The sequence below is a fragment of the Empidonax traillii genome, unplaced genomic scaffold, assembly GCF_003031625.1.
Source record: "Empidonax traillii isolate 1590-97213 ecotype Southwest subspecies unplaced genomic scaffold, ASM303162v1 scaffold953:size233439, whole genome shotgun sequence".
Taxonomy (NCBI): Eukaryota; Metazoa; Chordata; class Aves; order Passeriformes; family Tyrannidae; genus Empidonax; species Empidonax traillii.
In genome coordinates, this window is record NW_020956146.1 from 72623 (window position 1) to 97566 (window position 24944).

The window sequence follows — 24944 nt, forward strand, 5'->3', positions numbered from 1 at the left end:
ATAACACCCTCATCTCCAGCTAATTAAGCAGAGCAGCTCTGCCTTGTGTCAGCCGGGCTTTGCTGTCTGGGCTCGGAACATAAACCAGAGCCCACGAGCCCATTTCACCAAGCAAACACTCCAAAGGGAAGTTTCCCCCCGCCACCCTGGCAATGTAAAAATGAAATAGTTTCATCGTGTGGAGAGCTGGAGAGAGGAAGTTTATCCCAGCCCATTGGTGGGGCTTTTTTTAAAGGGGCAAATCCACCATTGTTCGGGCAGCGATGAACGGCCCGTTTAAACAGGCACAAAACAAACCCCGGGCAAAAACTCGGTGCAACTGCAGTACCCGCTGTAAAAAGGCTAAAAAACTGTGCAGCCAGGACTTAGAGGTGTAAAACAGCCCTCAAACCATTCGAGAAACCGCCGCAAGTAAATGTTTTGCTCACATGCCGAGATGGCTTGCCATTTGCCACAGTTAAGGTGTCCACACGCTCTCCTAGGGGGCCCCCAAAATGTTCGTCTGTCTCAAAATTAGTTCCCCTACCCACTGCACACGCAGCCTGTGGTTTAGTTTTGTGTAAATAGGTGGCTCTGCTGCCGTGGGGTTTATGGCTATTGCTGGACTCCCATTTTTTGCACACCGTGCCCCTCATTTCTACTGCAGAAAGCCCAAGAGGAGCGGGTTTTTATCAAGCTAAGCCTGGTTTATAAACCAGAGTGCCTTTTCCCATGCTAATCTGGCTAAAACACTGCAGCAACCAGATCTAAAAAAAAAAAAAAAAACCCACACACAAAAACCCAGGCTTCTTGTCAAAAACAGATGTAAAATGTCCCAAACACATATTTCTTCAGCAGTTTAGATTGGCTGAGTAGCAAAGTGCTGGGCTGGAACAATGCATTTATTCTGTTGTTCCCCAAATGATGTGTTGCCATTAAGCCAAGGATGGCTTGAAAAAATCTGTTATCTAATGTCCAACCACTCCTGTCACGCAGGAGGGAGCAAAACCTGCTTTTTTAAACCAGACTTAAAAGAGAATCGTGGCTTAAATGACTGTTGAGATCGTTCTGACGGGGCAGATTTTAGATGCAGATAAAAAAAAAAAAAAAAAAAACAAACAAAAAAAAAACTGGGAGCGAAATTATGAAATGAGCGAAAAAAACGCCACAAATTAGAACCAAATCCTGATGCGTTTTGGGGTCGATTTGGAGGTTTTTGCCGCAGGGGTCGTTTTCCAAGGCTCCCAGAGTTCCCCCCCCCCCGTGCTGTGCCTGCGTGAGCGGGACACGCGTGCGGTTGAACTGCTGAAAACGCTGCTGACAAATGGCCTGGTGCGGAGCGGTGTCAGATTCGATCGGGTACGGCCACACCGAGCCCCTCTGCCAGCAGAGCCAAAAGCGCTCCAGGGTCCCCCAGGAACGCCCTGACACGGGGAAACTCAGCTGGGTGGTGGGACGTGGACTTTGGCACGGGGCTGTCCTGCTCAGAGGAGTTTTGGTGGATCACACGGGAGCAAACCCAGCCTCGACAGGCAACAGGTCCTGTCTGAACTCAGGATCAGCTCCTGCCTTTCCTAGGGAGCATGAATGAGCTGTCTGAATCCAGGATCTGCTGCCTGAGTTCAGGATCAGCTCCTGCCTTTCCTAGGGAGCATGAATGAGCTGTCTGAGTCCAGGATCTGCTGCCTGAACTCAGGATCAGCTCCTGCCTTTCCTAGGGAGCATGAATGAGCTGTCTGAATCCAGGATCTGCTGCCTGAACTCAGGATCAGCTCCTGCCTTTCCTAGGGAGCATGAATGAGCTGTCTGAGTCCAGGATCTGCTGCCTGAGTTCAGGATCAGCTCCTGCCTTTCCTAGGGAGCATGAATGAGCTGTCTGAGTCCAGGATCTGCTGCCTGAACTCAGGATCAGCTCCTGCCTTTCCTAGGGAGCACGAATGAGCGCCGGTCAGAGCGGGTTGCCACCCTCCCTTTTCCCTTGGTTTTGGGGAGAGATAAGTAAGCAAGGGAAGGTTTTCTCCTTGGAGGAACAGTCATTCCTCTTGGGCCCTGAGCGAAATAAAAAGCGAAGGAGCTTTTTGATTGGAAAATCAGAGCCTTGGGAACTGGGAAAATGCCACCTGGCCCCCGCGAGCGCCAGCAGGTCGCTCCTCTGGCCACAAGAGCTTTTCCTGTTCTGCTCCACAGAATTCCAGACAACTCACTCGAGGAGGTTCAGGAGAAACAGGCGCAGCTTTGCACTTCAAGGGCTGCAAGGGGGTGTTTGAGCTGAGCCTTCTTCTCCCCCCAAAACCTGCCCGTCCTCCTGGTGGCACCTGCACACCTTCCCCTGGCAGCCACTTCTCCCTTTCGCTTTCAAAATGTTCAAGGTGCTCTAAACTGAAAAAAAAAAAAAAAAACCACAAAAAACTACTAGGAAGAAAAAAAAAAAAAAAGACATGATGTTTCCTGATAGCAAGAAAAAGCTGGGATGTCAGGACCGTGAGCAAAGTTTAAAGGGCAATGCCTCTCTAACCCCTGCACCAGTAAGACCAGTCTGCCCACACCCCCCTCACTGGGGATGAACTCTCTGCCTCCCCTGGGCTGGCACTGGCATTAATAACACCTTTCCCGTCTTTTCCGTGCTGGAGAAGCCACAGGCAACGTGTGTGCTCGATCCATAGCCCCTTCAGAACTTCCAGGGCTGCTTCCAGTATAAAACACCAGCATCCTATTTCATTTTCTCCTTAAAGAAGCAAACAGATGTTATCTCTGCTGGCCCTGGGAACAAAACCTAATTCTGGAGTATCTGAGAGCAGCACAGTGAGCTGGGGGTGTAGTGACACTGGAACTAAGCCCTTTTTGTCCCAAAAGCCCTCTTCTTTTTCGACGCATCCTTCAAAAAATGTAAATAAGTTTCCTTGACAGGAAGGATTGTAAAGTTTGGTATTTACATTAATGGGCTTGTAGCGGGGGGTTTTCATCTCAGCGCATTTAAAAGCCCAGCAAAAGGCATTTTGGAGCCTCTGTTTACGTTCGTGTCGTTCCCTGGGAAAGGATAAATCTGTTACCCAGCAGACACCAACCACGCTGCGAGTCAGCCAAAAAACGCTCAGGCTCAGGGATCTCTGAAAAACAGGGTGCAAGGAAAATGCTCCGGAGAAGGAGACACGCAAAAAGACAAATCGGCCTTGGCCCGGACACAAGTAAATGAATTACCATCAGAAAGAGCTGGAGACACGCACGGGGAAGGGAAAAAGTTGAACCAAAACCAAAGGACCGCTTAGAAAAAGCGGTAAAAACATGTTGTTACTTAATTTGCCCGAGGCAGGGCTGCGGTAAAAAGTCCTATCGGGAGAGATGTGCGTTGAAGGGTCATTAAGGGAACATTCAAGGCAGACATTTGGGCTAAGTAGACCTAATTTGTCTCCAAATTAGTCATCCTCGCACCGCTCGGCTCCGCAGAGGAGCTCTGCTTTTCAAAGCATCCTCGTGAAAACAAAGGGAAAGATTGAAACTCTTCTCCTGTGCAACCTCCCTTCACATTCCTGCCTTTAGTGCTTTTTTTTTGGTTTTGGCCGGGGTGGGGGTGGAATATTTCCTGGAGTTGCAGGTAGCGGTGATAAACGAGCCCTGGAGATCGCAGCGGGCTCTCACGGAGCGGGGACAGATGCGGGAACCGCCGCCGAGGTCCCTTGTGGGGACATTTCGTGTCGCTCTTTCCCCCCCCCCCAGCAGTATGATTATGTTTATAGCTGTGGCCCTGAGAATCATTTCCATGTGGTTCAGCACGACTTTGAAACCCCCAAGCCCGAAATCCCCAGAATTTATGTCCTGCCCCGGAGCCGTAGGAACGGTGGGATGGGATGAAGCCACGGGCGTGGAAAGGGACGGCACCACAAACCCCGAAAGGCAGCGAGCTCCGCATGTCACCAGGGAACTGGGGGGAGCAGATATCCCAGGGAGATTTTTAACCCCCTCCCCGGGCCTTGCAGAAAATTGGGAAGCGGGAAAAAAAAGATGTTCCTTGCTCTCTGCTGATCCCTCCAAACACCTCAGCGGGCTGGAGAGTCCCCACCGCTCCTGATTCACTTCTCTAGGCAAATTTGGAAGCGAGGAAACCCAAGAAACCCTCCAGCAGCCTCCTGCTAATTAATTATTAGTTCTCAAGGATTAAAACAGCAGAAATATTTGCCAGGGATTTAAATAAATAAATAAATAAATAAAATTAAATCCAACCCAAGAGCAGACAGCCCGGCGTTTAATTAGATTTGTAGCTGGGGAAGATGACCACTCAGCAACAACAACTAATCACACACAAATAGCAAATTAACTCAGCCAGCCAATAAATCAAAGCGGGGCAGCCCTTACCCATCACTTTAACCACTTCCATGCTGGAGCCAGGGACCACTGGGATGAAAAACTGCGGGATGCGGTGCCTGCTGGTGGGGCTTTTAACCCGATGGCAGTTGCACACAATTCCCTTGTCCTCCTCCTGCAAAGAGGAGGGAATCGGGGCTCTGGCAGCCCTTCGGGATGTGCTTCTCCTCCTGCCTGAAGGCAGGGAATTTTGGGGGCTTGACTGATAAGATAGAAGATTCCCCTTTGAATTTTATCCACAATCTGTCACCCTGAGAGCCCGAGGTTTTCGGGTTTTAGCAATAAGGGGGTAAAATAACTCCGTCCTTCTTTATCACCCCAGGGGAAGCAGCACCAGGAACCCGGAGACAGGTTTGTGCTGGAGGAGGGTTTCAAATGGGAGGGTTTTGTTACCACTTCCATAAAAATATTCCATAAGCAACAGCAACTGCTCAGCCCTTTTGAGAACAGAGTGGCATTTAGCTCCCCTACTTCTGCGGGTGATCCTCCCCGAGTTCTGAGCCTGGTGGGTGGAGAAGCTGTTTGGATTTAACCCTCCAAAATGCAGCCAGGAAAGGCAGTGTGGATTCCTCCCCGGGATCCACCCGGGGAAGGGGCGCTGGGCACCCCCAAACCTCTGCCACGAGCTTCCTCTGCGAGCACTGGGTGATCGGGGGTTTCTCTGGCAGGCACATCCCTTGTCCCACAGATCCCAGGAGTGGTCAGGCACCAGAACAGAAAACAACCCTCGTGCCCTGCTTGGGGAACCCAAAAGTCCTTCTTCTCCCAGCTTTTCTTCTCCATCTTTAACCACAGCTTGGAAAAGAGAAGAAGGAGGAGGTTGGGGGGGGTGGGGAGAAGAGACAGATGTCCGCTGGTTCAGCTTGATATATATTTACTGGAAGAGGTCCAGTAAGCCTGGGCTAGCTTTAATTGAATTCCTAATAAGAGAGTTTTGCTGCCACCCCCAAGAAACAGCTTCACCATTTCCTTTAGAGATATTAGACCTGCCAAACACACACTTCAAAAATGTATGAATTAGGCTTGGGATGAATTTAGCCACCAAAACCCCCCCTGCAGTAATTTATCTGATTATGCTTTTGGTTTTAGCTGTGGAGGCCTCCTTTAAAAATCATGTGTTTGTGCTTAAATGTAAATAAACTTAATTGCTCTGCTGAGAGAGAGATGGGGGGGGGTGGGATCAGGGCTGCACTGAAGCTAAAAAAATCAGTGAATCCAGCCTGGAAAATTTGGTAGGGTGGGAGAGAGGTTTTCATGCAGAAAGCAGCATTTTGGGTGGCTGGGGGGGGTTTCCCTGATACATCCACATCCAGTGTCCCCAGCAGCAAGCTCTTGATAAAATTAATCTGCCAGAGGGACCTCGCAGAGCCACAAAAATGCACATTTCAGACTGATCCTTATGCCATGTTTTATGCCCATTGTGCTGAAATCTCACTGCGTGATAAGGCTGGGTAGAATGAATTCCTTGCTGGGAGGGGGAGCTCAGAAAATCACAGGGATGGTAGGGGAAACAAAAAAAAAGATTGTCGGCTCAGGAGAAAAGTGAACGTTCAGATGCTTCCCAGCAAAGAACTTGTCACTGGGAATTAAAGATAAACTACCTTGCTGAGGGCAAGAAAGGAGTTTAATCCTTCTAAACTGCAGCATCCTGATACCCCAGTGCCATCACCCCACGGATGCTGGTCCTGCAGCACAGCAATCCCACCCTGAACATGCTCAGGATGGCAATTCAACCAAACGCATCAGCGAGCCAGCAGTTAAAGGGTTTGGGATGGGGAAGAGATATGTTTGTGATACCTTCAAACCGAGCACCTGCCTCCCTGCCCCTCGTGTGAGGGTCCCACGCAGCCTCCGAGGTGGCCATGGTGCGTATTTTTCTTCCTGTTACCGATTTATTTGGCCTGACGAGCTCAGGACGTTGCCGAGCTCACCCAGCTCCTTTTTGCCGCTGCGGCTTGTCCGTGCGATCTCCACGGTCCCTTCCAGCTCCGAGGAGAGGGAGTTTAAGCACTGAAGAACTTGATATTTTACAGGATTTCTGCCAGGAGAAGGGTTGTTTGATAGGTGCCAGCACTAAATGATCTATTTTATGCTGCCTGGGTTGGAAAGGTTGGCTGCAGGGAGGGAGCTGGAGCGTCCGCGTCCTTCTCGCCTTCCACGTCCTCCTCGCCTTCCTCGCCGGGATCAGCTGAACTTGCACTTGGATTTTGGGGGCAGAGAAGTGGTTCAGGCTTTTGGAATTCTTCAGATCACCATTTGTGCCCCGAGAGCAAGGGGAATAAAAGCATCCCTTTGCTCTTCCCCTCGGAAATTTAAAAAACAACCACCCCAGCGAGCGAGTTGGAAGGGGTGACATGTTCGGGCCAGGGAAGTTAGTAGTGGAAAGCACCACAAAAAGACCCAAAAATATAATTCCAGGCACCCCCAGGGTGCTCAGAGGGCTGGGGATGCAGGGGAGCATTTTCAGCAGTGAATGGGGAGCTCAGAACACGCTGATTTTCACTAGTTCATCCCAAAGTTTCCCTCCCGAGCGCCGTTGTTGTGTAAACCAGGCGATACTTTCACTCTCGACGAGTGGCAAAAGGTAAATATTTTCAAACTGTTGAGGGAACAGACGTGGCTTGGAAAACTGTAGCCATTCCTTAGCTGGGAATAATCACAGAATCATCTGAGTTTCAGGATAATCATGTCAGAATCAGGGATAAAAACACCCAGCCTTAAGTGCAGCACTCTGCAGATCTACCGCCCTTCCTTCGTACTGGTTTGTTGTTTTCTTTTATATCATTAATGGCATTCATTTTCTGCTGTAATTAGACAGGTTTTCCTGCACACCCCAATGCCTGAGGTCCATGTGCAAGTCCCAAGCACATTTATTACATCAGCCCACTCATCCCTGCTCCTACAGAAAACAAACCTCCTGTTTTATAACACATCCAGAGCCGTCTCCTAATGCCATCATTTCACCAGCTGGGCAGTGTGGTTTTGTTCCTTAATCTGTCACCGAAATGCTGCTACCCAGCCTCTCACATCTGCATTGTTTTTGAGATCCAAACCCTCTTTCTGGGTAGGAAATCCTCAGGCTCCCCCCCACCCCAGAATTCCTCATCCACTGCAGCGCTCGGGCTGCCCTGCAGCTCTTCTTTAGTTCCAGGCACAGCCTTCAAGCTGACCATGTGGTGAAAATATTTCAAAACAAGGGGGTGTTCAGTCGTTTCTGGAAGAGGGAGGTGAGGAGAGGAAGGTTTCCTGGAGCTTCTGCAGAGAGCCCAGGCCAGGAATCAGGGAAGCTTTTCAGGGGGGTTGGTTGCCGGGACAATTTGGGACTTGGAGTTGCTCCGTTGAGCTTTGTAGGTGCAAACACGGCTGGGGAGGCACCTCCAGCTCCAGAGGTTTGGCACAACCAGGGAAGAGACTCCATAAAACCGCTGGCCCTGTGGTAAAACAAACAGCAATATCCGTGTGAACCGGCCACGGGATGGGAATGACAGAGCACCCCTGGGCAGGCTCCAGCCCAACCAGGCACCGCTGGGACCCCAGCCCTTAACCCTGGTGTGTGTCCCCAGCACCTCCCAGCAGGACAGGAGCCCTGGAAGGTGGGCTCTCCGTCTCCCTGGCACAATGCAGGGATGGAGCACCAGCAGCCTTGGCTCCAGCAGGTCCAGGAGGCATCACACGGGGCTGGGAGGCAGAGGAGGCTGCTCCCTTCCCAGCCTGTTAGGAAACTAACAATTTATTGTATAGAAAATAAAAAAGAAAGAGAGGATTTGGCAGCAAGCAGAGGGTGGGGATCCCTGCCAAGGCCTGGACAGCTGTACCTTCTTCACTAGCAAGTTGTGCGATCAGCAAGGGCTGTGCTGAAAGCCAAGAGGAGTTACCAGAGCTGCCACATCGCATTGGGCTGATCCTCCCTCTGGGAGACACCTTAAAGAGACAAACCCACCCCAAACCCTGCACCAGAGAGCTCACAGCAAGGGCAGGTTCGGCGGGTCGTGGTGGTTCCTCCCGCCCCCTTCCCCAGTTTCTGATTCAAGATGAGGGGACAGGGAGGAGATTTGTGCAAGGCTGTTTTTCCAGCCTTGCTTTCAGAGAGAAGAGGCTGGGTTTGCCCCTCCCAGGCAGGGCTGGATGCTCCCCACAGCTTGAAATAACCCAGGAAATTGTGCAAAAGCTGCGGCGGGTGCGAGGGCAGGGGGGACCGAAGGGTGGGCTGGCACTGCAAATCCCAAAGCTCTTGGCTGGGGGGGGGCTGAAAAAGAGCAAGAGGGGCACGGCAGGAGCAGGGAGGGACTTGTGATGAGCTTGGAGGAGATCTGAGGAGCTGCAGATCCCAGGGAGTGGCTGGAGGATGCTCCTCTCCCTCCCAGCAGAGGGTAACAAAGCATAGGGCTCCCAGATACCTTTTGAGGCAGAAGATTATCCTCCCTTTCCTTCAGGAGCAAAGCAAGAGACCTGTTTCCAGGTGTTATCCCTGCCCTATCCATCCCCTCCATCTCCAAGATTTAATTTTAAGCTCATCACTGGAAAAAAAAACCCTCCTGAACACCCAAAATCCTTCCTTCACATCCCTGCCACGTGGACTCCCATTTCCCTCAGGCAGCTCATTTTCCTTGCAAACACATCCCAGAGATCCTTCCAAGGAACCGGGTTTTTGTGCTCCAAAGCTGCCCTGAGGTGCCCAGTCCCCCAACATCCCATGTTTAGCAGCTCTCCCCATCCTGGCAGCAGATTCCCAGGCTCAGGAAGAACTGGTTGATGGAAAAGGTGGAAAACCACAGGAGCTTGTGCTGACTCAGCATCTGCTGGCACTAGAGGGCAGGATAAACTCTATTAAATAAAGAATAAGGGGGGGTTGAGGTCACATCCAGGGGATGTGTGTCTAACAGGCAGCACAGGGAATATCTGGGAGCAGCCTGGAGCTGCCTCACTGACCAGTGCAAGGAATTCTGCTCTCAGTTCATCCCACATTAATGATAAGGAGGACAACAGGTTATTTAATTTAGGGCCAGAGCACGGCATCAGAGGTGCTTCCACCACATTGCAGCCACAGCTGCCTGTCTATAGAGAAAAACTCTTTTTTTATATATAGAAAAACTCCCTTTTTTTTTTTTTTAATAAAGAAACCTCATGATTTTCTCTGCTGTGTTTATGTGGGAATATGATTAAAGCTGCGCTGCCCTCATCTTAATAGGAGACATTAGACGAGCTCCAAACACAACAAGCACAGGTTTACTCCGTTCCTTTATCAGCAGCCACTTCAATAAACCCCCCAAATTTGAAATGATGACTCCAAGTGGGTCGGGCAGCACAGTCCTTTCATCAGGGAAAACCTTGGGAGCTGGCAGGCTTGGAGAGCAGGTAATTTGTGGTCTGAACATCAGAGAAACTCTCAGCCCTCCCAGGTCAGGCCTAACCCTGCAGGCAGGGGACGTGCTGAGTCGCTGGGTCTGCCAGAAAGTGCCTTCACTGAGGGACTGGATTCCTTCAGAATTCCTTTAAAAACTGAAGGTTGGAGTGCAGGACAATAACCTGAGCCCCCCAGAGGTGCTGTGCCCACGGGGGTTTGTTTAGCACTGCAGCACCTCAGTCTAGGATTAGACCCAGCTATGGCTCAGCCTCTGAGCTGAGACCCCCAAAAACTGCCCAGGAGAGCTGGGAGGAGCACAGTGAAGGTGTTGGGGTGAGGGACAAAAAGGGCCAACCCCCAGAATGTGGCTGATTCCATAGATTCCTTCAAAGGGAATCACTGAATGCCTCTGAACAGGAGAAATGCAGGGGCTGGGGTGCAGTTTGGGAGTGGAAATGTCTCAGCCCTGCTTTGCTGGGAGGTCTGTAGTGACACACTCGGAAAAGGGGTGTTTGAAGGGCAGCAAAGCGGGAGGTGATGGTGCAGGAGGGATCCCATCTCCTCTGTCCGCCTCCAGCCTGTTTTCCATCGCTGGATGTTGGGGCTGGCTCTGCCATTCCCAGCTCCTTCCAGCCCGTATCCCTCGTGGGGAAGCTTTGTCCCAGAACCTCTGTGATGGGGGCAGTGGGCTCTGCTCTCCTTGCAGCCACAGCCCACCCTGGGGACCCCTCATTCCTGCCTGAACGAAGGGGCCAGGCGGAACCTTCTGCCAGCTCCCACCCCAAACCTTCCCGTGCAAACCCGCTGCCTCAGGTTCTCCTCCAGAAAGCAAATTTTAACACCTTGGGCGCCCACCTTGTCACCTCCCAGCCAGACAGGACCCTCCCACACACAGAGGAGGGATTCCCGTGCAGCCAGGCTGGGTTTTGCCTGCCCAGCCAGACCCTCCTCCCTGGTGGTTGTCTCCCCACAGCACCTCAAAACCCCAGGGTGCCCAGGGGACCTTTGATCCCAGAGGGATCCAGGCAGTGCCAGATGGGGACCAGCTCTGCACCAGGGCCAGGCTGAGCACCCACATTTATATTCCTCTCACAGCGCCTCATTCCAGAGATCTAAACTGCAGATGTTGCTCTTCAGATGTGGAGAGAGACAAAAACGGAAGGAAAAAGGTTAAAGCAGCCCTGTGAGTCACTCCAATCTACTGTTGATTTAGAAACCTACCTCAGCTGTAAATAAGCTTCTCCAAAGTGTTTAACCTTTTGTATCCTGGCCAGGAAAACTAATAAATGAGAACAAAACATCCCTCCTGAGCCACAGAAGCAACAAAGCTGGAAAACCCCATGGTGGGGTTGGGGCTGAGAATAAAGTGACCCAAAACAAGTGACCTGGAGAGGGGGGGGAAATAAAAAGAAGGCGTTAGTGGGGCAGATAATGAAAAGAGCAGGATGTGCTGCTCTCTGGGATCTGCTCCAGGCAGCCAAGGGGAGGAACAACCTCCCAAACAAAGCAGAGAGAGGCTGTGCGGTGAAAAACCAAAGCAGAGCTCAGACCAATAGCAAGAGCCCGGCTCGACAGGCACCAGCCCCCACCTTGGAGCACCCACACGCTCCTTGGGGTGGCATTAGATCCCAAATCGTTTCTCCACAGGCACTTTGGGTGCTGCTTTGCCCCAGGTGGAAGGCAGAGGGCATCCCAGCCGTGGGGGAGAGCTGGGAGCAGAATGGCATTCCTGGGAGGATGAGCTGGACTGCAGGTCTTCCTATGGATCAAGGGCAAGGAAGCTCTGGAGAGGGCTGGCACCGCAGGCACTGCAGGAAGGGACAGCTCTGGGAAGCCCTGTGAATTTTGGAAGGCAGCTGAACCATCCCACCCCCTCTAAAAATCCCGTTGAATGGGTTTTCTGCCTCCAAAGCCGAGGGTGTAGCAGCGGAAGGGGAGCTTTCCCTGGGGTTTGAGGCACTGAGTGGGAGTCGAGAGAAAGAGAGGCCGGATCTGCTGATCCCAGGGCACCACCAGGAGAATTCTGCACCAGGATCTCGGGGAGGTCACTTGGGCCAGAGCCATCCCAAGGTCTCTGCTTAAAGCACAGTCCTGCAGAGTGGCCAAGGGGGCTTTGGAGTCCCAAAAGCTGCAGTGATGAAAAGGAAAACTGCTGAGCAAGCACTTCCTGCCCACATCGGGCTTTGCCTTGAATATTTAGGCATGCTTTAAATCACAGAGCACCAGAGGCTTTGTAGGGATGGGGATGCTTTAAAAAAAAAAATAAAAAACACCTAAAGAAAAAACACCCCAAGAAAAAAACACCCTTCTGGTCAGCACACAAATGCAAAACTCGGGGCAGAGGGGATAATTCAGACCCAAACGCCTCTTGGAGTGATTTTCCCTCAGTTCCTCCCCATTCCCAGGCAGTCTCCAGCCCCACAAAGTCAGACACAAAGTGAGACAGGATTGAACTGATTGAACTCCAAGTTCATGCATTCAAGTTTTTCTCCTAAAATCCAAATAGTGGAAACCTATTAAAACAAACAAACAAACAAACAAACAAACAAACAAAAACCCCCAAACAAAACCAAAACCAAAAACCAAACCAAACCAAAAACCAACCAAACAAAAACCCCAACCAAACAAAAAACAAAACCCCAACCTGTTAAAAATAAGTCCTATTAAAAATACTACATTAATTGATGAAATAAGGCATTACATTGAAACTGTGTGTGAGGAGGGGCCTTTATAAGAGCCACAAGTGATATTTTAGGGAGCTGCTCACGTCTCACCGTCCTTGCTGGTGTTGAGTTGAGCCTGATGGACACTGAGGAGCCCAAGAGAGGGAGAAGGCACAGCTCAAAGCTGAGGGAATCTGATCCAAGAGCTGGGATCATCATCCCAGCAGACACAAGCCATGGAGCACAGCACAGGGAGGGCAAAGGGAGTTGAGGGGGAGGAAGCAGCAGAAGGAGCCCAGGAGACCAAAGGCAGAGGAAGTAAAAGGTCTTGGAGACTGGGAAATGAGCAGCTCGGGCTGGGATGTGTCCCAGAGCCTGCCCAGGCACCAGGATAACAGGAGGAGCCTGTTCCCAGGGGGAATGTCTTGCTGGGCAGATCACAGAGCCCTGCATCCCACAGAGGCTGTGGGAATGCTGATGGGATGAGGGGCAGCACCGGGGTCAGCACAGAGACGGGCTGGAAGCAGAAATCCTCCCAGGGGCCAGCAACAGCCTTGCACCTGGGGAATCACCAATTCCTGCAGCCAGAGCCTGAAACAGCTCCTGTGAAAGGAATAAACTCTGTTCATTCTGTGGAACTCAAAGATCTTTTCAGGTCCCTTCCGAGCCAAACCATTTTGAGATTAATGGGACGTGGATGGAAATGGTTCGGATGTTCAACACTGGAGAAGTCAGAGAGCCTCATCCCCTGCACTTGGGACCCAAACCCAGGGGTGAAACAGCCCAGTGAAGTGATGGGAGCAGAGTAAGGATATCCCTGGAAGGAGAAGCAGTGCCAGCAGCAATCCTTAGCTTCTGGAGCTGCTGGGACGTGGCACACTCGTGCCAGCTTCTTTATTCCAGCCCTGCCCAGCTGGGGAGCAGCTTGCAAACACTTGGAAGGGGAGGCAGAAAGGCTTTAATGAGTCCCAAACCGTTTTTGAAAAATTCATTAGCTATTATTTCAGCTGTGTGACCTCCTGAAGGGACTTTCTAGAGGGCCAGATTGTGCAGGCAACTAAAAATATAAATAAGCATGGAAAGGGCAGAGATCACTTTGTTCAGCCAAAGCGTGTGGGATGTCAGGTTAAGCTTCCTGTTGGGCGAATCCCTGCACTTCCAGGAGAGGAGTGTGGCCCAGCATTCCCATTTCACTTTTCAACTTGAGGAAAATTGGTCCATGGGGTTGAAAATGGAGCCACGAGAACCAGCCCCTTCTCCTAAAGCTTCATTTCATTCCCTCGTTTACTGATGCTGATTTAAGTAACTAGGGAGCCTTTAATCTGAGGAACTGCTGATCCTGAGAAACCCACCTACCTTCCAGGTGAGGGTGTGGTAAAAATACACCTACTGGAGGGTTTCCTAAGAACTGAGGGTCAGGGGGAAGAGGAGCCTCTCTCCAAACCTTGCTGGATCATCCCTAAAGGATGAGAACCAGCTTTGCAATACTCCATGTATGTCTATGCACACACACACACCTGTGTTTACTGATTTAGTGCTGTGTGACAGGTATATGGATAGAGAGAGAACTGGTGTACATGGATAGAGAGAGAACTGGTGTACATGGATAGAGAGAACTGGTGTACATGGATAGAGAGAACTGGTGTACATGGATAGAGAGAGAACTGGTGTACATGGATAGAGAGAACTGGTGTACATGGATAGAGAGAACTGGTGTACATGGATAGAGAACTTCCCCAGCCCTGGGAGTGTCCAAGATCAGGTTGGATGGAGCTTGGAGTAACCTGGGATAGTGGAAGGTGTCCCTGCCCATGGCAGGAGGGGTGGATTAGATGCCCTTTTAGGGTCCCTTCCAACCCAAACCATTCTGGGATTCCTTGCAAACCCGAGCAGAGAAATCCAGCAACAACTTCAGAGTAAGCCCCTGATTCACCAGCTCAGCTCAGCTCTGCCCATCCCAGACAGCTCGTGACATTCCCAGGGGAGCAGCATTGCCAGAGGCAAAGCACAGAGCCTTTGTTTGGAGCAGATGCTCCAGAGAGAGCTCTTCTTCCTCCCCCCAGAGCAGGGATTGCATCAGTCCCGCAGTAACTCAGGTTATTATCTCAGTGGGAACCTCCCAGAGTTCAGGCTCGGGGGTTCAAACAAGTCCAGCCTGCAGCTGGCAAACCTAAACACGGCCAGCCAGCTGGTGCTGAGCTGAGTCACTGCCTCCAAACCTCCACTTAACCCGCTCCCTCCATCCCTGAAGCCCCCAAAACCTGCAGACACTCGCCTGCCTTGTGCAGGATGGCCCGTGCAAAGCAATTTTCCAGAGGTTTTTTTCTCCAGGCTGCTGTGCTGGTGCTGCACACAAATCATCTTCCTGGGAGCCGCTCGCTGGGCCCTGGGGATTCAGCAGAGCGTGTGCTAAATCCCCCCAAAGCCAGCACACGTTTGGCCATGTGATTAAATACCCCACTAAACACAGACAAGCTCTCCTCGAGCAGAGAGATTCCCTCTCTGCCTGTTTCTTCCTCCAAGAGCTTGGACTTGGAGTGGGACTGTTTGTCCCCTTTGAAAAGCGGCAGCGAGGGAGTGATCAGCTCCATTTTACCCCTTGTGAAGCCATAAAGTCCAGAAGTGGCACAGGAAAGTGTGAAGGGGGATCATTTCTTTGTGGGAAAGCAACACAGAAAGCTGGGGGGGAGAATAAAAGCAGAATAAAAGAAGATTTTTCAAAAAGACGAGGTAGTCATTGCACTGGGGATTAAAAGCCACAGTGGGGGTGGTTTATGGAAGTGGAGGCTCTTGGAGCAGAGCAGTGGGTTGGGAAACTCATCCTGGGGAGCTCAGAGCAGCATCCAAGCTGGAAATCTGTTGCCAAAGGGGTTGTGAGTAAGGACTGGATCCCTCTCCCGCTGCCCTGCCCGGCCCCAGCCCAGGAACACTTTCAGGAAAGCCCATAAAGCAGCTGGCCGAGGCTCACGCTGATGCTCTGATGAGTCTTGGAAAAAGGAGTGATTCAGGGTTGCTCAGAGCCTGGACAGGGACCTGTGGGATATTCCCATCTCCTCAGGAGACCGATGGCAACATCCAAACCCACAAAAATCAAGATAAAACGTCTCACCCACGACCAGCTCAGCCCCTCTGCTGCTGCCTTCCTCTCCCCCCACCCCCAGGGGCCACCACAGCCCAGGATGTCCAAGCAGAGCTGGAAAACAGCACAAACATATCCAACCACTTGTTCAATCAGAGCCTGCCGAGGAATTTCACACCGTCACAGGATCTTTTAGGTTGGAAAAGACCTCTGAGATCCTCAAGTCCAGCCTTTGGCCAGTCACGAGATCAGAGCACCGAGGGCCACTCCCAGTTGTTCCCTGAACACCCCCAGGGATGGGAACCCCACTCCCTGCCCCTTGGCAGCCCCTTCCAAAGCCTGACAACTCTCTCCATGAAGGAAATCCTCCTGGTGTCCAGCCTAAACCTAAAGGAGGAGAGGAAGGGCAGAGGAGGTAGAACTGCTTGTAAACAGCAAGGCTGGGCAGGAAGGGACTCGTTACCCCAAGGAACAACTGAAAGGGTTTAGGCTGAAATCTAAAGGGCTGCCTTTAACCAGCCTGGTTTAGGGTTTTGAAACCTGGGTTAATTAAGGTCAGGCTGGATCTCAGAAAAAGATTCTTCCCCCAGAGGGAGGTTGGCACTGAACAGGCTCCCAGGGCAGTGTCCAGAGCTCCAGGAGGGTTTGGACAATGCCCTCAGGGACAGGGTGGGATTGTTGGGGTGTCCTGGGCAGGGCCAGGGGTTGGACTGGACGATCCCTTCCAGCTCAGGATATCCTGTGATTCTAAGCAGGGCCAGTTCCACCTGCATGGAAGGGGAGTTCCCCAAGTTTCCTGAGAAGGGGTGTGGCTCTTGGAGTAAAGGCTGGAAGAAGTGGCCCAGGAGAGATGCAGGACCCAGGATGGCTTTTCCCAGGCTTGTGTCCTGCTGATGTGGCTGGCAGAGCATGGAAAACAGAGGGAAAGAGCCCCAGGGCACTAACAGATAACCAGTGCAAACCTAATCAAATTCCAAGGCACCAGCAGCATTCCCAGAGACTGGGCCCGGCATCAGTCACATCCAGGGTGCCCAAAATGCCCGTGGAGATGACCTGGGGTGCTCTCCCCAGCCCCCCACACCCCAGAGGGCCTCACTCCATGCCAAGTGCTCCTCATCCCAGCAGGATTGCTTGTCCTATAAAAATATAAATCCCCGTGCACGAGGGCAACCCCACACATAAGAGTTGGGCTCTTCTTGCCATAAACCAGGATCACAGCAGATTTATTGGCTGTAGCAGAGTGCAGGTGGGTTATTCCAAGTGGGAATTCGTCCCCACTGAGTTCAGTGAAGCTGTGGTGATTGATCCCAGCTGGAGGCATGGCCTGGTCCAATCCCTTCCCAAAGTCCTGGGAGATTGAACAGCACCCTTCCTCAGAGCCTGGGGGGGATCCTAAAAAACCAGCACCTGCTGCCATAGGAAAGGAGGGTGGATTGGGATCAAGGACTTCAAGGAACTTCAGGGGCATGTTCTTCAAGCACTGCAGGGATGATGCTGAAGGAACATCCTCTCCTCTGCAAACACCTGGGAATGTCACCTGGGATGGGAACCCAAAACCTGGGCATGGTGACAGCAGGAAGGAAGGTGGGGAATCCAGGGGATTCCTCCCACTATGGGCTTTTGTGATGCCCTGTGAAGATCCATAGGTGTAAAATCGGGATTAAATCCACCCATGCCTCAGGGAAGCTGCCCTGGTGTCTCTTTGCCAGGAGCAAACGCAGCAGCAAAGGTAAAACTTTCCTTCCTGCTCCAAAAGCCCCCAGAAAGGGTCTTTTTTCAGCAATCACCTCCAAGGCTCACTCAGGGTTTTGCTTCCCAGAGTTCTGTCCTCAGGGACCACGGTTTTTGCAGGGAATGAATCCACTGAAAACTAAAATCCCTCAAGTCCCTTTACACAGAGAGACAGTGAAGCTGCACCACGAGGAGAAATCCCAAAATAAACCAATTCCAAGGTGGGTGCCAGTGGGTTTTTGGGGTCTCAGGTGGTACAAACACAGGGTGGAGGGCACCTACCCCATCTCCCCATCACGTCAATCATGCAGAGGAATTATTCCTGGCCGTGGGATACCAGCATCTCTCCCCACATTTTCTCTGGGTGTCTCTCTTCCCAGATTTGTTCCGGGAGTCTGTTTCCCCAAATTTGCCATGTGGGGTCCAGACTCTGCCCAGATTTGGCACCACACAGGTCAGGGGGGCTGTGAGGGCTGGGCTTTGTGTGCAGAGGAGTCACGGCATCTCCACGGGGAACAAACCCCTGGGCTTACCCTGCCCTGGCTCCAGCCTGGCCTTCCAAGCCTTCCCGAAGTCCAGCATCTGGAATGTGATGTAATCTGAGGCTCGATGGGCAGCAGCGGCAGCACACGTCCAGCTGTGCACATCTGGCCTCCAGGTGTTCCAGCTGCTCCCTGTCAGGGGCTGTGAGGAACATGAAAAAGCCCCCCGAGTTCGGGAGGCGATCCTACCTGTCCCAGGGATTGTTCCCAGAAGCCCTCAAAATTCCATGGATTTTATGGCACTGCTTTTTAGTGGGTGGCCCCAAGGCTTTGGGGCTTTTTTATTTTTATTTTTTTTTAAATCATGATTTTATTTAAAGGGAGGAGTTTAAACCATAACTGCTGTCAAACCCGGGATTTTTCCTTGTTGTGAATTCCACCGGCACTAATCCACCGAGCCACGGGCATCATCCTCTCCCTGATTTAGCCCCAGGAGGAGGTGTTACCACGGAACCTTCGTGCTGCCCTGGTGAAAATCAGGCAGATTTGGAATTTTGGATCACCGAAAATTAGCTGGAGATGAAAATTGTTCCTCCTCGTGCTCCTCCTGTGTATGGACAGAGCAACACTTGCTCCTAAAGAATTTCACCTACCCAGGGGTAGGTAAAAGGGGTAAATCCAGGTCTCATCCATGGTGCAGGTCCAGTCCTGGAGCATCCCATGGGGTTTCTGCTGCTCCTGAGGTTCGCTGCACCCAGGAAAACTGGGAGAGCAGGGGAGCTTCTGGCTGAGCAGGCCAGAGAGAAAGAGTTCCCTTGGAAAAAGAATAAAGCCCCAGGTGGATATATTTGTTTTTAGAGAAGGTGTTTGTCCCAGATTTTGCATTATTTTGGCAGGAAGGCAGAGGGGGAGGAGAAGAGGTTTACCTTCGGAAAACTCCCTGCCCTTCTCCAAGGGATGTTTAATTTGGAGTCCACTTCATATCCGAGTTGTGTTTATCCCTGGAAGGACAGGCAGGGAGTTTGCGCAGGATGAGATCTGAAGGAGGCTTTTCCTAGGAAGTGTCAGACCCCCCCAGAACTGTGCCCTCCTTCCCTGATTCCCACATGGCCTATTCCCAATGCTTTGGCACCACTTTGGGGATGTGTTTCAGGCAGTGCCTTCCCAGGGTTTCCTATTGATCCAAGAATCCCAGAGGCTGGAGGAGGCAGAGGAAACCTTGATTTGAGTGTCTTCATCCTTGTCCTGAACCTCCTCAGCCTCAGAACCCCCTTTTAGGGCCACTCTGTGTCTGTGCAGGTTCTCCACCTCATCCCCATCTACTCCCCAAGAGGAACATCCCATTCCCTGCCCTTTTTTCCCCACTCCCTGCTGCTTATTCCCCCCCTTTCTTCTGTGCCTGCTGTGTGTTTGGCTCAGGGGGTGGAGATGGGCCAAGGGAAGAAGTTACGAGCTCTTTTCGGTGGCTGATTTGAGCTGGAATGGTGAGGAACTGGCCTTTTCCAGGTGTTTTGGGTCCCAAAATGTATGTTTTCCTGTGGGAAGTGTTTGGCAGTTCCCTGGGCGTGATGGAGGCTGCCTTGGCTTCCTCCTCTTGATGTCTTCTCCTCAAGGGTTCATTCCATCCATCCATCCACCCATCCACCCATCCACCCATCCATCCACCCATCCACCCATCCACCCATCCATCCATCCATCCATCCATCCATCCCTCCATCCCTCCATCCATCCATCCATCCATCCCTCCATCCCTCCATCCATCCATCCATCCATCCATCCATCCATCCATTCCAGGCCAGGTTGGAGCCACCTCTAGTGGGAGGTGTCCCTGCTCGTGGCAGAGGGTGGAATGGGATGAGCTGTAAGGTCCCTCCCAACCCAAACCGTGCTGGAATTCTCTGGCTGGCCATGGGCACCAGCAACTCTTTCTGCAGCAGCAGAAGGAAAGAAAAGAAAAGATTTAAAGCAAGATTATCTAGTCATTTCAGTCGCCATCGTTTGCTTCCCCACATTGGACTTATTTGGGATCAGACGGGGGCAGGAGGGACCAGGAGCCTTCACTGCCTCGGTTTTTCCCAGGTTGTGAGGTCTGACCTTCCTCAGGGATGCACAGGATGGTCTGGAGAGGGACAAACAGCCTCAGGGCACGGGGAAAAGGCTTCAGGCTGCAGCTCCTCATTCCACATCCCCAGAGAGGCGGAATCCCCATAAAAACTGAAGAGCTGCTGGATGCAGGGAGGGTGTTTTACCTCCAACCATCCGCCAAGCTCTCACAAGCCTGGATTTAGATGAGAAACACCCCAAAAATCCAGGGATTTCTGCTGGGTTTAGCCTTTTATGAGGGGAAACACCCCGAAAATATAGGGATTTCTGCTGGGTTTAGCCTTTTATGAGGAGAAACACCCCAAAATCCAGGAATTTTGCTGGGTTTAGCCTTTTGCGTTGGGAAACACCCCAAAAATCAAGCTTAAAAAAGCACAACCTTCTTCCTGGAGCCGCCTGCTTTGGCATTTCAGAATTCCCTGCCAGCCCTGTTCCCTGGGAAGGCCCACGTGTGCCCCCCGAGTCACGCTCCACATTGTTCCCTGTGGTTGTATCCTGTCCCTGTGCCCACAGGGGAGGAGGCACCAGGGGGGGTGACATCATGCAACTCCTATTTATTCGTTTATTTTGAAAAATAATATGAAGGGCAGCTGCTGCTTAGCACAGAATGGAAGACTGGGCTGATTTTTCTACAACAGGAGAGTCCCCTTTTGTGTCCTAACCCTGCACTGCTCGGACTGCTCCAGAATGAGTTTTTAAACTAAAAGAGGAGAGATTTGGATGGGATATTGGGAAAAAATTCTTGGCTGTGAGGGTGGGGAGGGGGCTGGGATGGAATTCCCTGGGAAGCTGTGGCTGCCCCTGGATCCCTGGGAGCGTCCAAGGCCAGGTGGAGCAACCTGTGCTAGTGGAAGGTGTCCCTGCTCCTGGGACTGGATGAGTTTTAAGGTCCTTCCAGCCCAAACCAGTCTTGGGTTCCATTTTCCTCCTCTTGAGGACTAAGCAGATTCTCTGCAGCCCCAGGTGACAACCAGAGAGGTCACTGCCTGGTGCACTTGCTCTGCCCTGTCCAGGCGATATTTCCAAGCAGAAATAACTCAGGATGGAGCTTCTCCTTCCCCATTCACCCTATAACATATTTGGAATTTCTTACCAGCTTTTATGCAGCACCTGGAGCACGAAGTCCTTCTTAATTAACAGCACTGATGAGGACCAGTGATCTCAATGCTTATTGCAACTCCAGCTCCTTCTAGAAGGAGAGAGGCTGAGCCCTGGGGACAGAACCTTTGTTTTACATTCTCAACTTTCAAAGGAGCTGAAAAACCTTAAAACAAACAAACAAACAAACAAAAAACCAAGCCAAACAAACAAAAAGACAACACCAAACCCACACCAAATCCCCCCAAAACCACGTCATAGAAATGATTTCACTCCTTTTGTAACCCAAACCACCCCAATCCTATATAAGCAAAGGCCTTGGGGAATTGTTGTGAAACTTCCTCTGCAGCCAGGGCTGTGTTCCTGCTGCCACCTTCCATCAAGCCAGGAGCCCTTGGGATCTCCAGGCTGTGGAATGCTCCTCGTGGGGCTGGGAAGTGCTCCTAAAGCAGGGGAAGCTAGAGCAGCATGCCCTCAATTCCAGGGAGCTGCACTGGGTCTGAGAGAGCTACAGGGTGGGAGAAATGCTTGGAAATCCCTGAGAAATGCTTGGAAATCCCAGGAGAAAGCAGTTCCCATCCCTGCAAGTGTTCCAGGCCGGGTGGGACAGGGTTTGGAGCAACCTGGGCTGGTGGGAGGTGTCCCTGCCCGTGGGAATGAGGTGGGCTTTAAAATGTCCCTTCCAGTCCCTCCTGGAATTCTGTGAGACGTGTTTTCACACATCTCACAACATTATTATAATATGGAATTATGGCATCCAGCTGCTCCAATCCCACAGGCACTGCAGTTTCCCAGCCAGGCAAACTCAGGCACATGCAGGGAGGGCAATCCCCAGGCTCTCAGGGATGCTCCTGGTGAACGGGATCTCTCCCACCACGCTCTGGGACGAGGGGCGGGACTGAACACGTGGATATGAACCACAAACTGGATTTCTAGGGAAAAAGAACTTCCCAGACCACACATCTCAGAAAAGACCTTTGGGGTATTTATTTTTCTCTCCTTTTTTTTTTTTTTTCCCCCCTCTCTTCTCTCCAGACTGTCCAGCGTCTGCAACTGAAGTGGAATTGGGATTTATCCAAGTTTGTAGCTTCTGAAACCTTAAAAACCTCAAGTAAACTGGTCCAAAAGACCCCTCTTGACCTGCCTGGCTCTGAACTCTTGGTGGAGCACTTGGGCTGAGCAGAGACCAGCACCGACCAGGCTGAGATTGCAGCATCTCCCCCCCAAGGCCCCGACCAGCGAGGAGAGGAGAAGGAACATTCCTGCTTGTCCGTGGCCGTCGGGTTTCGTGTCTGTCTGTCCTCGTCTTTGGTGGGTTTTAGCTCTAATTTTTTTTTTTTTTTCCCTAGAAAAAAAAAATAACCCCAGAGAAATCTTAATTCAGGAGCACATTGATGAAACGTCTTTGGGTTGGGGTTTTCTCCTCCTTAACTGTATCTTTTTGGGGGTGTGTTGTTTTTTTTTCGTTTTTTGAGCTATTTTTTGGAAGTCACACCCTGATTTCTTGGATAGTGGCGGCAAAACCAGACCGAGGCTGTCAGAAAAATATAGGAAGAGAAGGACAAAAGCCCGTGGTGGGCCCAGCAACCTGCACGATTTGTGACAGGAAGGCCTGGACCACAGGCTGCCCTCCACACTCTGCCACCCCTCCCTTATTGCTCCATGATTTGCTACAGCTCATCCCCTCCCCCCTTTTTTTGGTTTTGTTTGAATTTTTATTATTTTTTCTTTTTTTTTTTTTTTCTGTTCCAGTGTATATGTGGCTTATTTGTTTTATTTATTGAGATATTTTTAACGAGCTAAGAGACTGCAATGTTGCTGTGTATACTGCTTCTCTTGCCAATAAAAATAAAGATGTCATGCAGCTACCAGGGGTCTGACATTTCTATTTTTAATATTTGTAGCATATTTATATTATATTTATATTTATATTTATATTTTATTTATATTTTATTTTTAGTTATATTTATGTCATATATAATATCTTTTTTAATTTTTATTTTATATATTTTATTTTATTTTATTATTTTTATTTCCTTATTTTTACATTTTATTTCTATTCTATTCTGTTGTATCCATATCTATATATTGAAATCTATATCTATATCTTTATATCTATATCTATTTTATCTATATTTATATTTTATTTATATTTATACTTTATTTATATCTGTATTTATATTTAATTTAATTTTATATTTCTATTTTATTTAGATCATAGATATTTTTATTTAATTTCATTTTATATTTTTATTTAATTTTATTTTATATTTTTATAGATTTTTATTTAATTTTTATTTAATTTTTATTTAATTTTTATTTTTTTTTTCATTTTTCCATTTTATTTTTTATTTCTTTATATCTATATTTATGCTTATATTCATATTTACCTTTTATCTATATTATATCATATCTAACATCTATATTTTATTTTATTTTATTTCTTTTATATATTTCATATATTTTATATATTTCATATACTTCATATATTTTTTATTTTATTTTATTTATATTTGTATTTATATTTTTTTGAGAGGTTTCCTTGCACCCACAAAGTTTTGACCCAGCAATTTGGCCGAGGGCTGTTTCCCAGGGTGATGGGGTGCAGAGGGAATGAGCATCACTCGTGTGCCTGGAGATGGAACCAAAGGATAGAACCAGCAGGAGGTGATGGGATCTGCCCAGTCCCCCCCCTGCACCACCCTGGGAGAGATTCAGGGGTGCACCAAGGGCAGGGACAAACTTTTGTGCAAAAGAGGATGAAATCAAGAAATCCCTTGATGCAGCAGGCTCAGATAGATCCCAAAAGTGGGAATGCTCCCCCAGGGAAGAACCTACACACAGGTGGAGCCTGGATAAACATCAGCCCTGGATCACTTGGTCTCTGTGCGCTGGAAAGGAGGCAGAAAACACCCAGAACATGCAAAATATTCCCTGGAAAGAAGCCAAGTACTGAGGTGGGGATGTAAAATGTACTGATTTGGGGTTTTTTTAAGTCATTTTTACTCAGTTTAGCGGAGATAACTCCCTCATTTTCAAAAGGTGTGGAGGGGAGGTTCTAAATTTTTAAAAAAAAAATTTTATAACATTTCAGTGTTTAAGCAAAACATTTAATTGCAGGCTGACTCAAACATCTCCTTACAAAAATTGTAATTTTTTTAAATTTTTAAAATAATTTATGTTTTTCATTAATTTTGACTCCCCAGAAATTTCCATCATTTCATTTTTTATCCCAAATCAATATTTTTTTTGGAGCTTTGCTGCTTTAGAAAAGTCAGTGCTCATATATCCTGGGAGCTGAAAACGGAGCTGAAATGAAGAGGGAATGCAAAATTCCAACTCTGAAGTCGGTCTTTAAGAACTTGCCAGCCATCCAGCAGGAATCCAAGACACCACAGGTATCCAAAGACAGGGAATCTGCTTCCAGGGAAGAAACATTTCATCGTTACAAGGTGATGAACCGTCCCCCTCCGAGCTTTCAGCATTCCTACCCGCTCTGCTAAATCCCCAAATCCAGCGGGACTCTGATCCCAGCAGCACAACTCCTGGAGGAAAAGGAAACCTGTGCTGCGTTCCAAGAGTTTCTCCAGTCCCAGCCTTGGCTTTCTCCTCTATCCCATCCCAGGAAGCCAAAATTCCCACTGCACGTCCCCCCGGGTTTGCCAAACTGTGCTCCTGGTGTTTTGGGGGCACGGGGGGGGCACGAGGAGCTCGTGCGGTAAAAATAATTCCCTGATTTCAGATGTCAAAAGCCTGGGAAGCAGCAAATAAACAAAGCCCAGAGCACCAGCTTCCCAACAGCACTGTGATGTGTCCGTGGATTCAGGGACACAAGGGTGGGAATAAAAAATGGGGAAAAAAAATGAACACCCCCCCCCCCTCAGAAGGGTCAAGTTTAAGGGGAAAAAGGTTTGTGAGATTTGTGGGAAATGCTGATAAAAGGGAAGGATAAAAGAGACCAAAAAAAGAGGGGGAAAGAGCAGAGGGAGAGAAGACTCGGGATGAGGATGTGCCAGTCAGGAGGGATTTGGCCGGATGATGGTTTTGCTGCATTTAATATTTATTTAATGTAAGATATGCTTTGATTAATTCTGGTGGACTACACC

General features: G+C 49.9%; 1 protein-coding gene across 2 annotated transcripts in view; it reads left to right on the forward strand.

Annotated features, from left to right (window-relative positions):
* The window catches only part of TWIST2 (twist family bHLH transcription factor 2), a 24007-nt gene extending 1711 nt beyond the window's left edge, over nt 1-22296 (forward strand). Inside the window, exon 2 of one of the 2 annotated variants that reach the window (XM_027903259.1) lies at nt 21874-22296. The gene's annotated coding sequence lies outside the window, so the exon portion shown is untranslated. Of the gene's footprint in view, nt 1-13708; nt 13792-21873 lie in introns of those variants that run through there. The other variant, XM_027903261.1, reaches the window with a different exon arrangement.
* Nucleotides 22297-24944: the final 2648 nt, after the last annotated feature.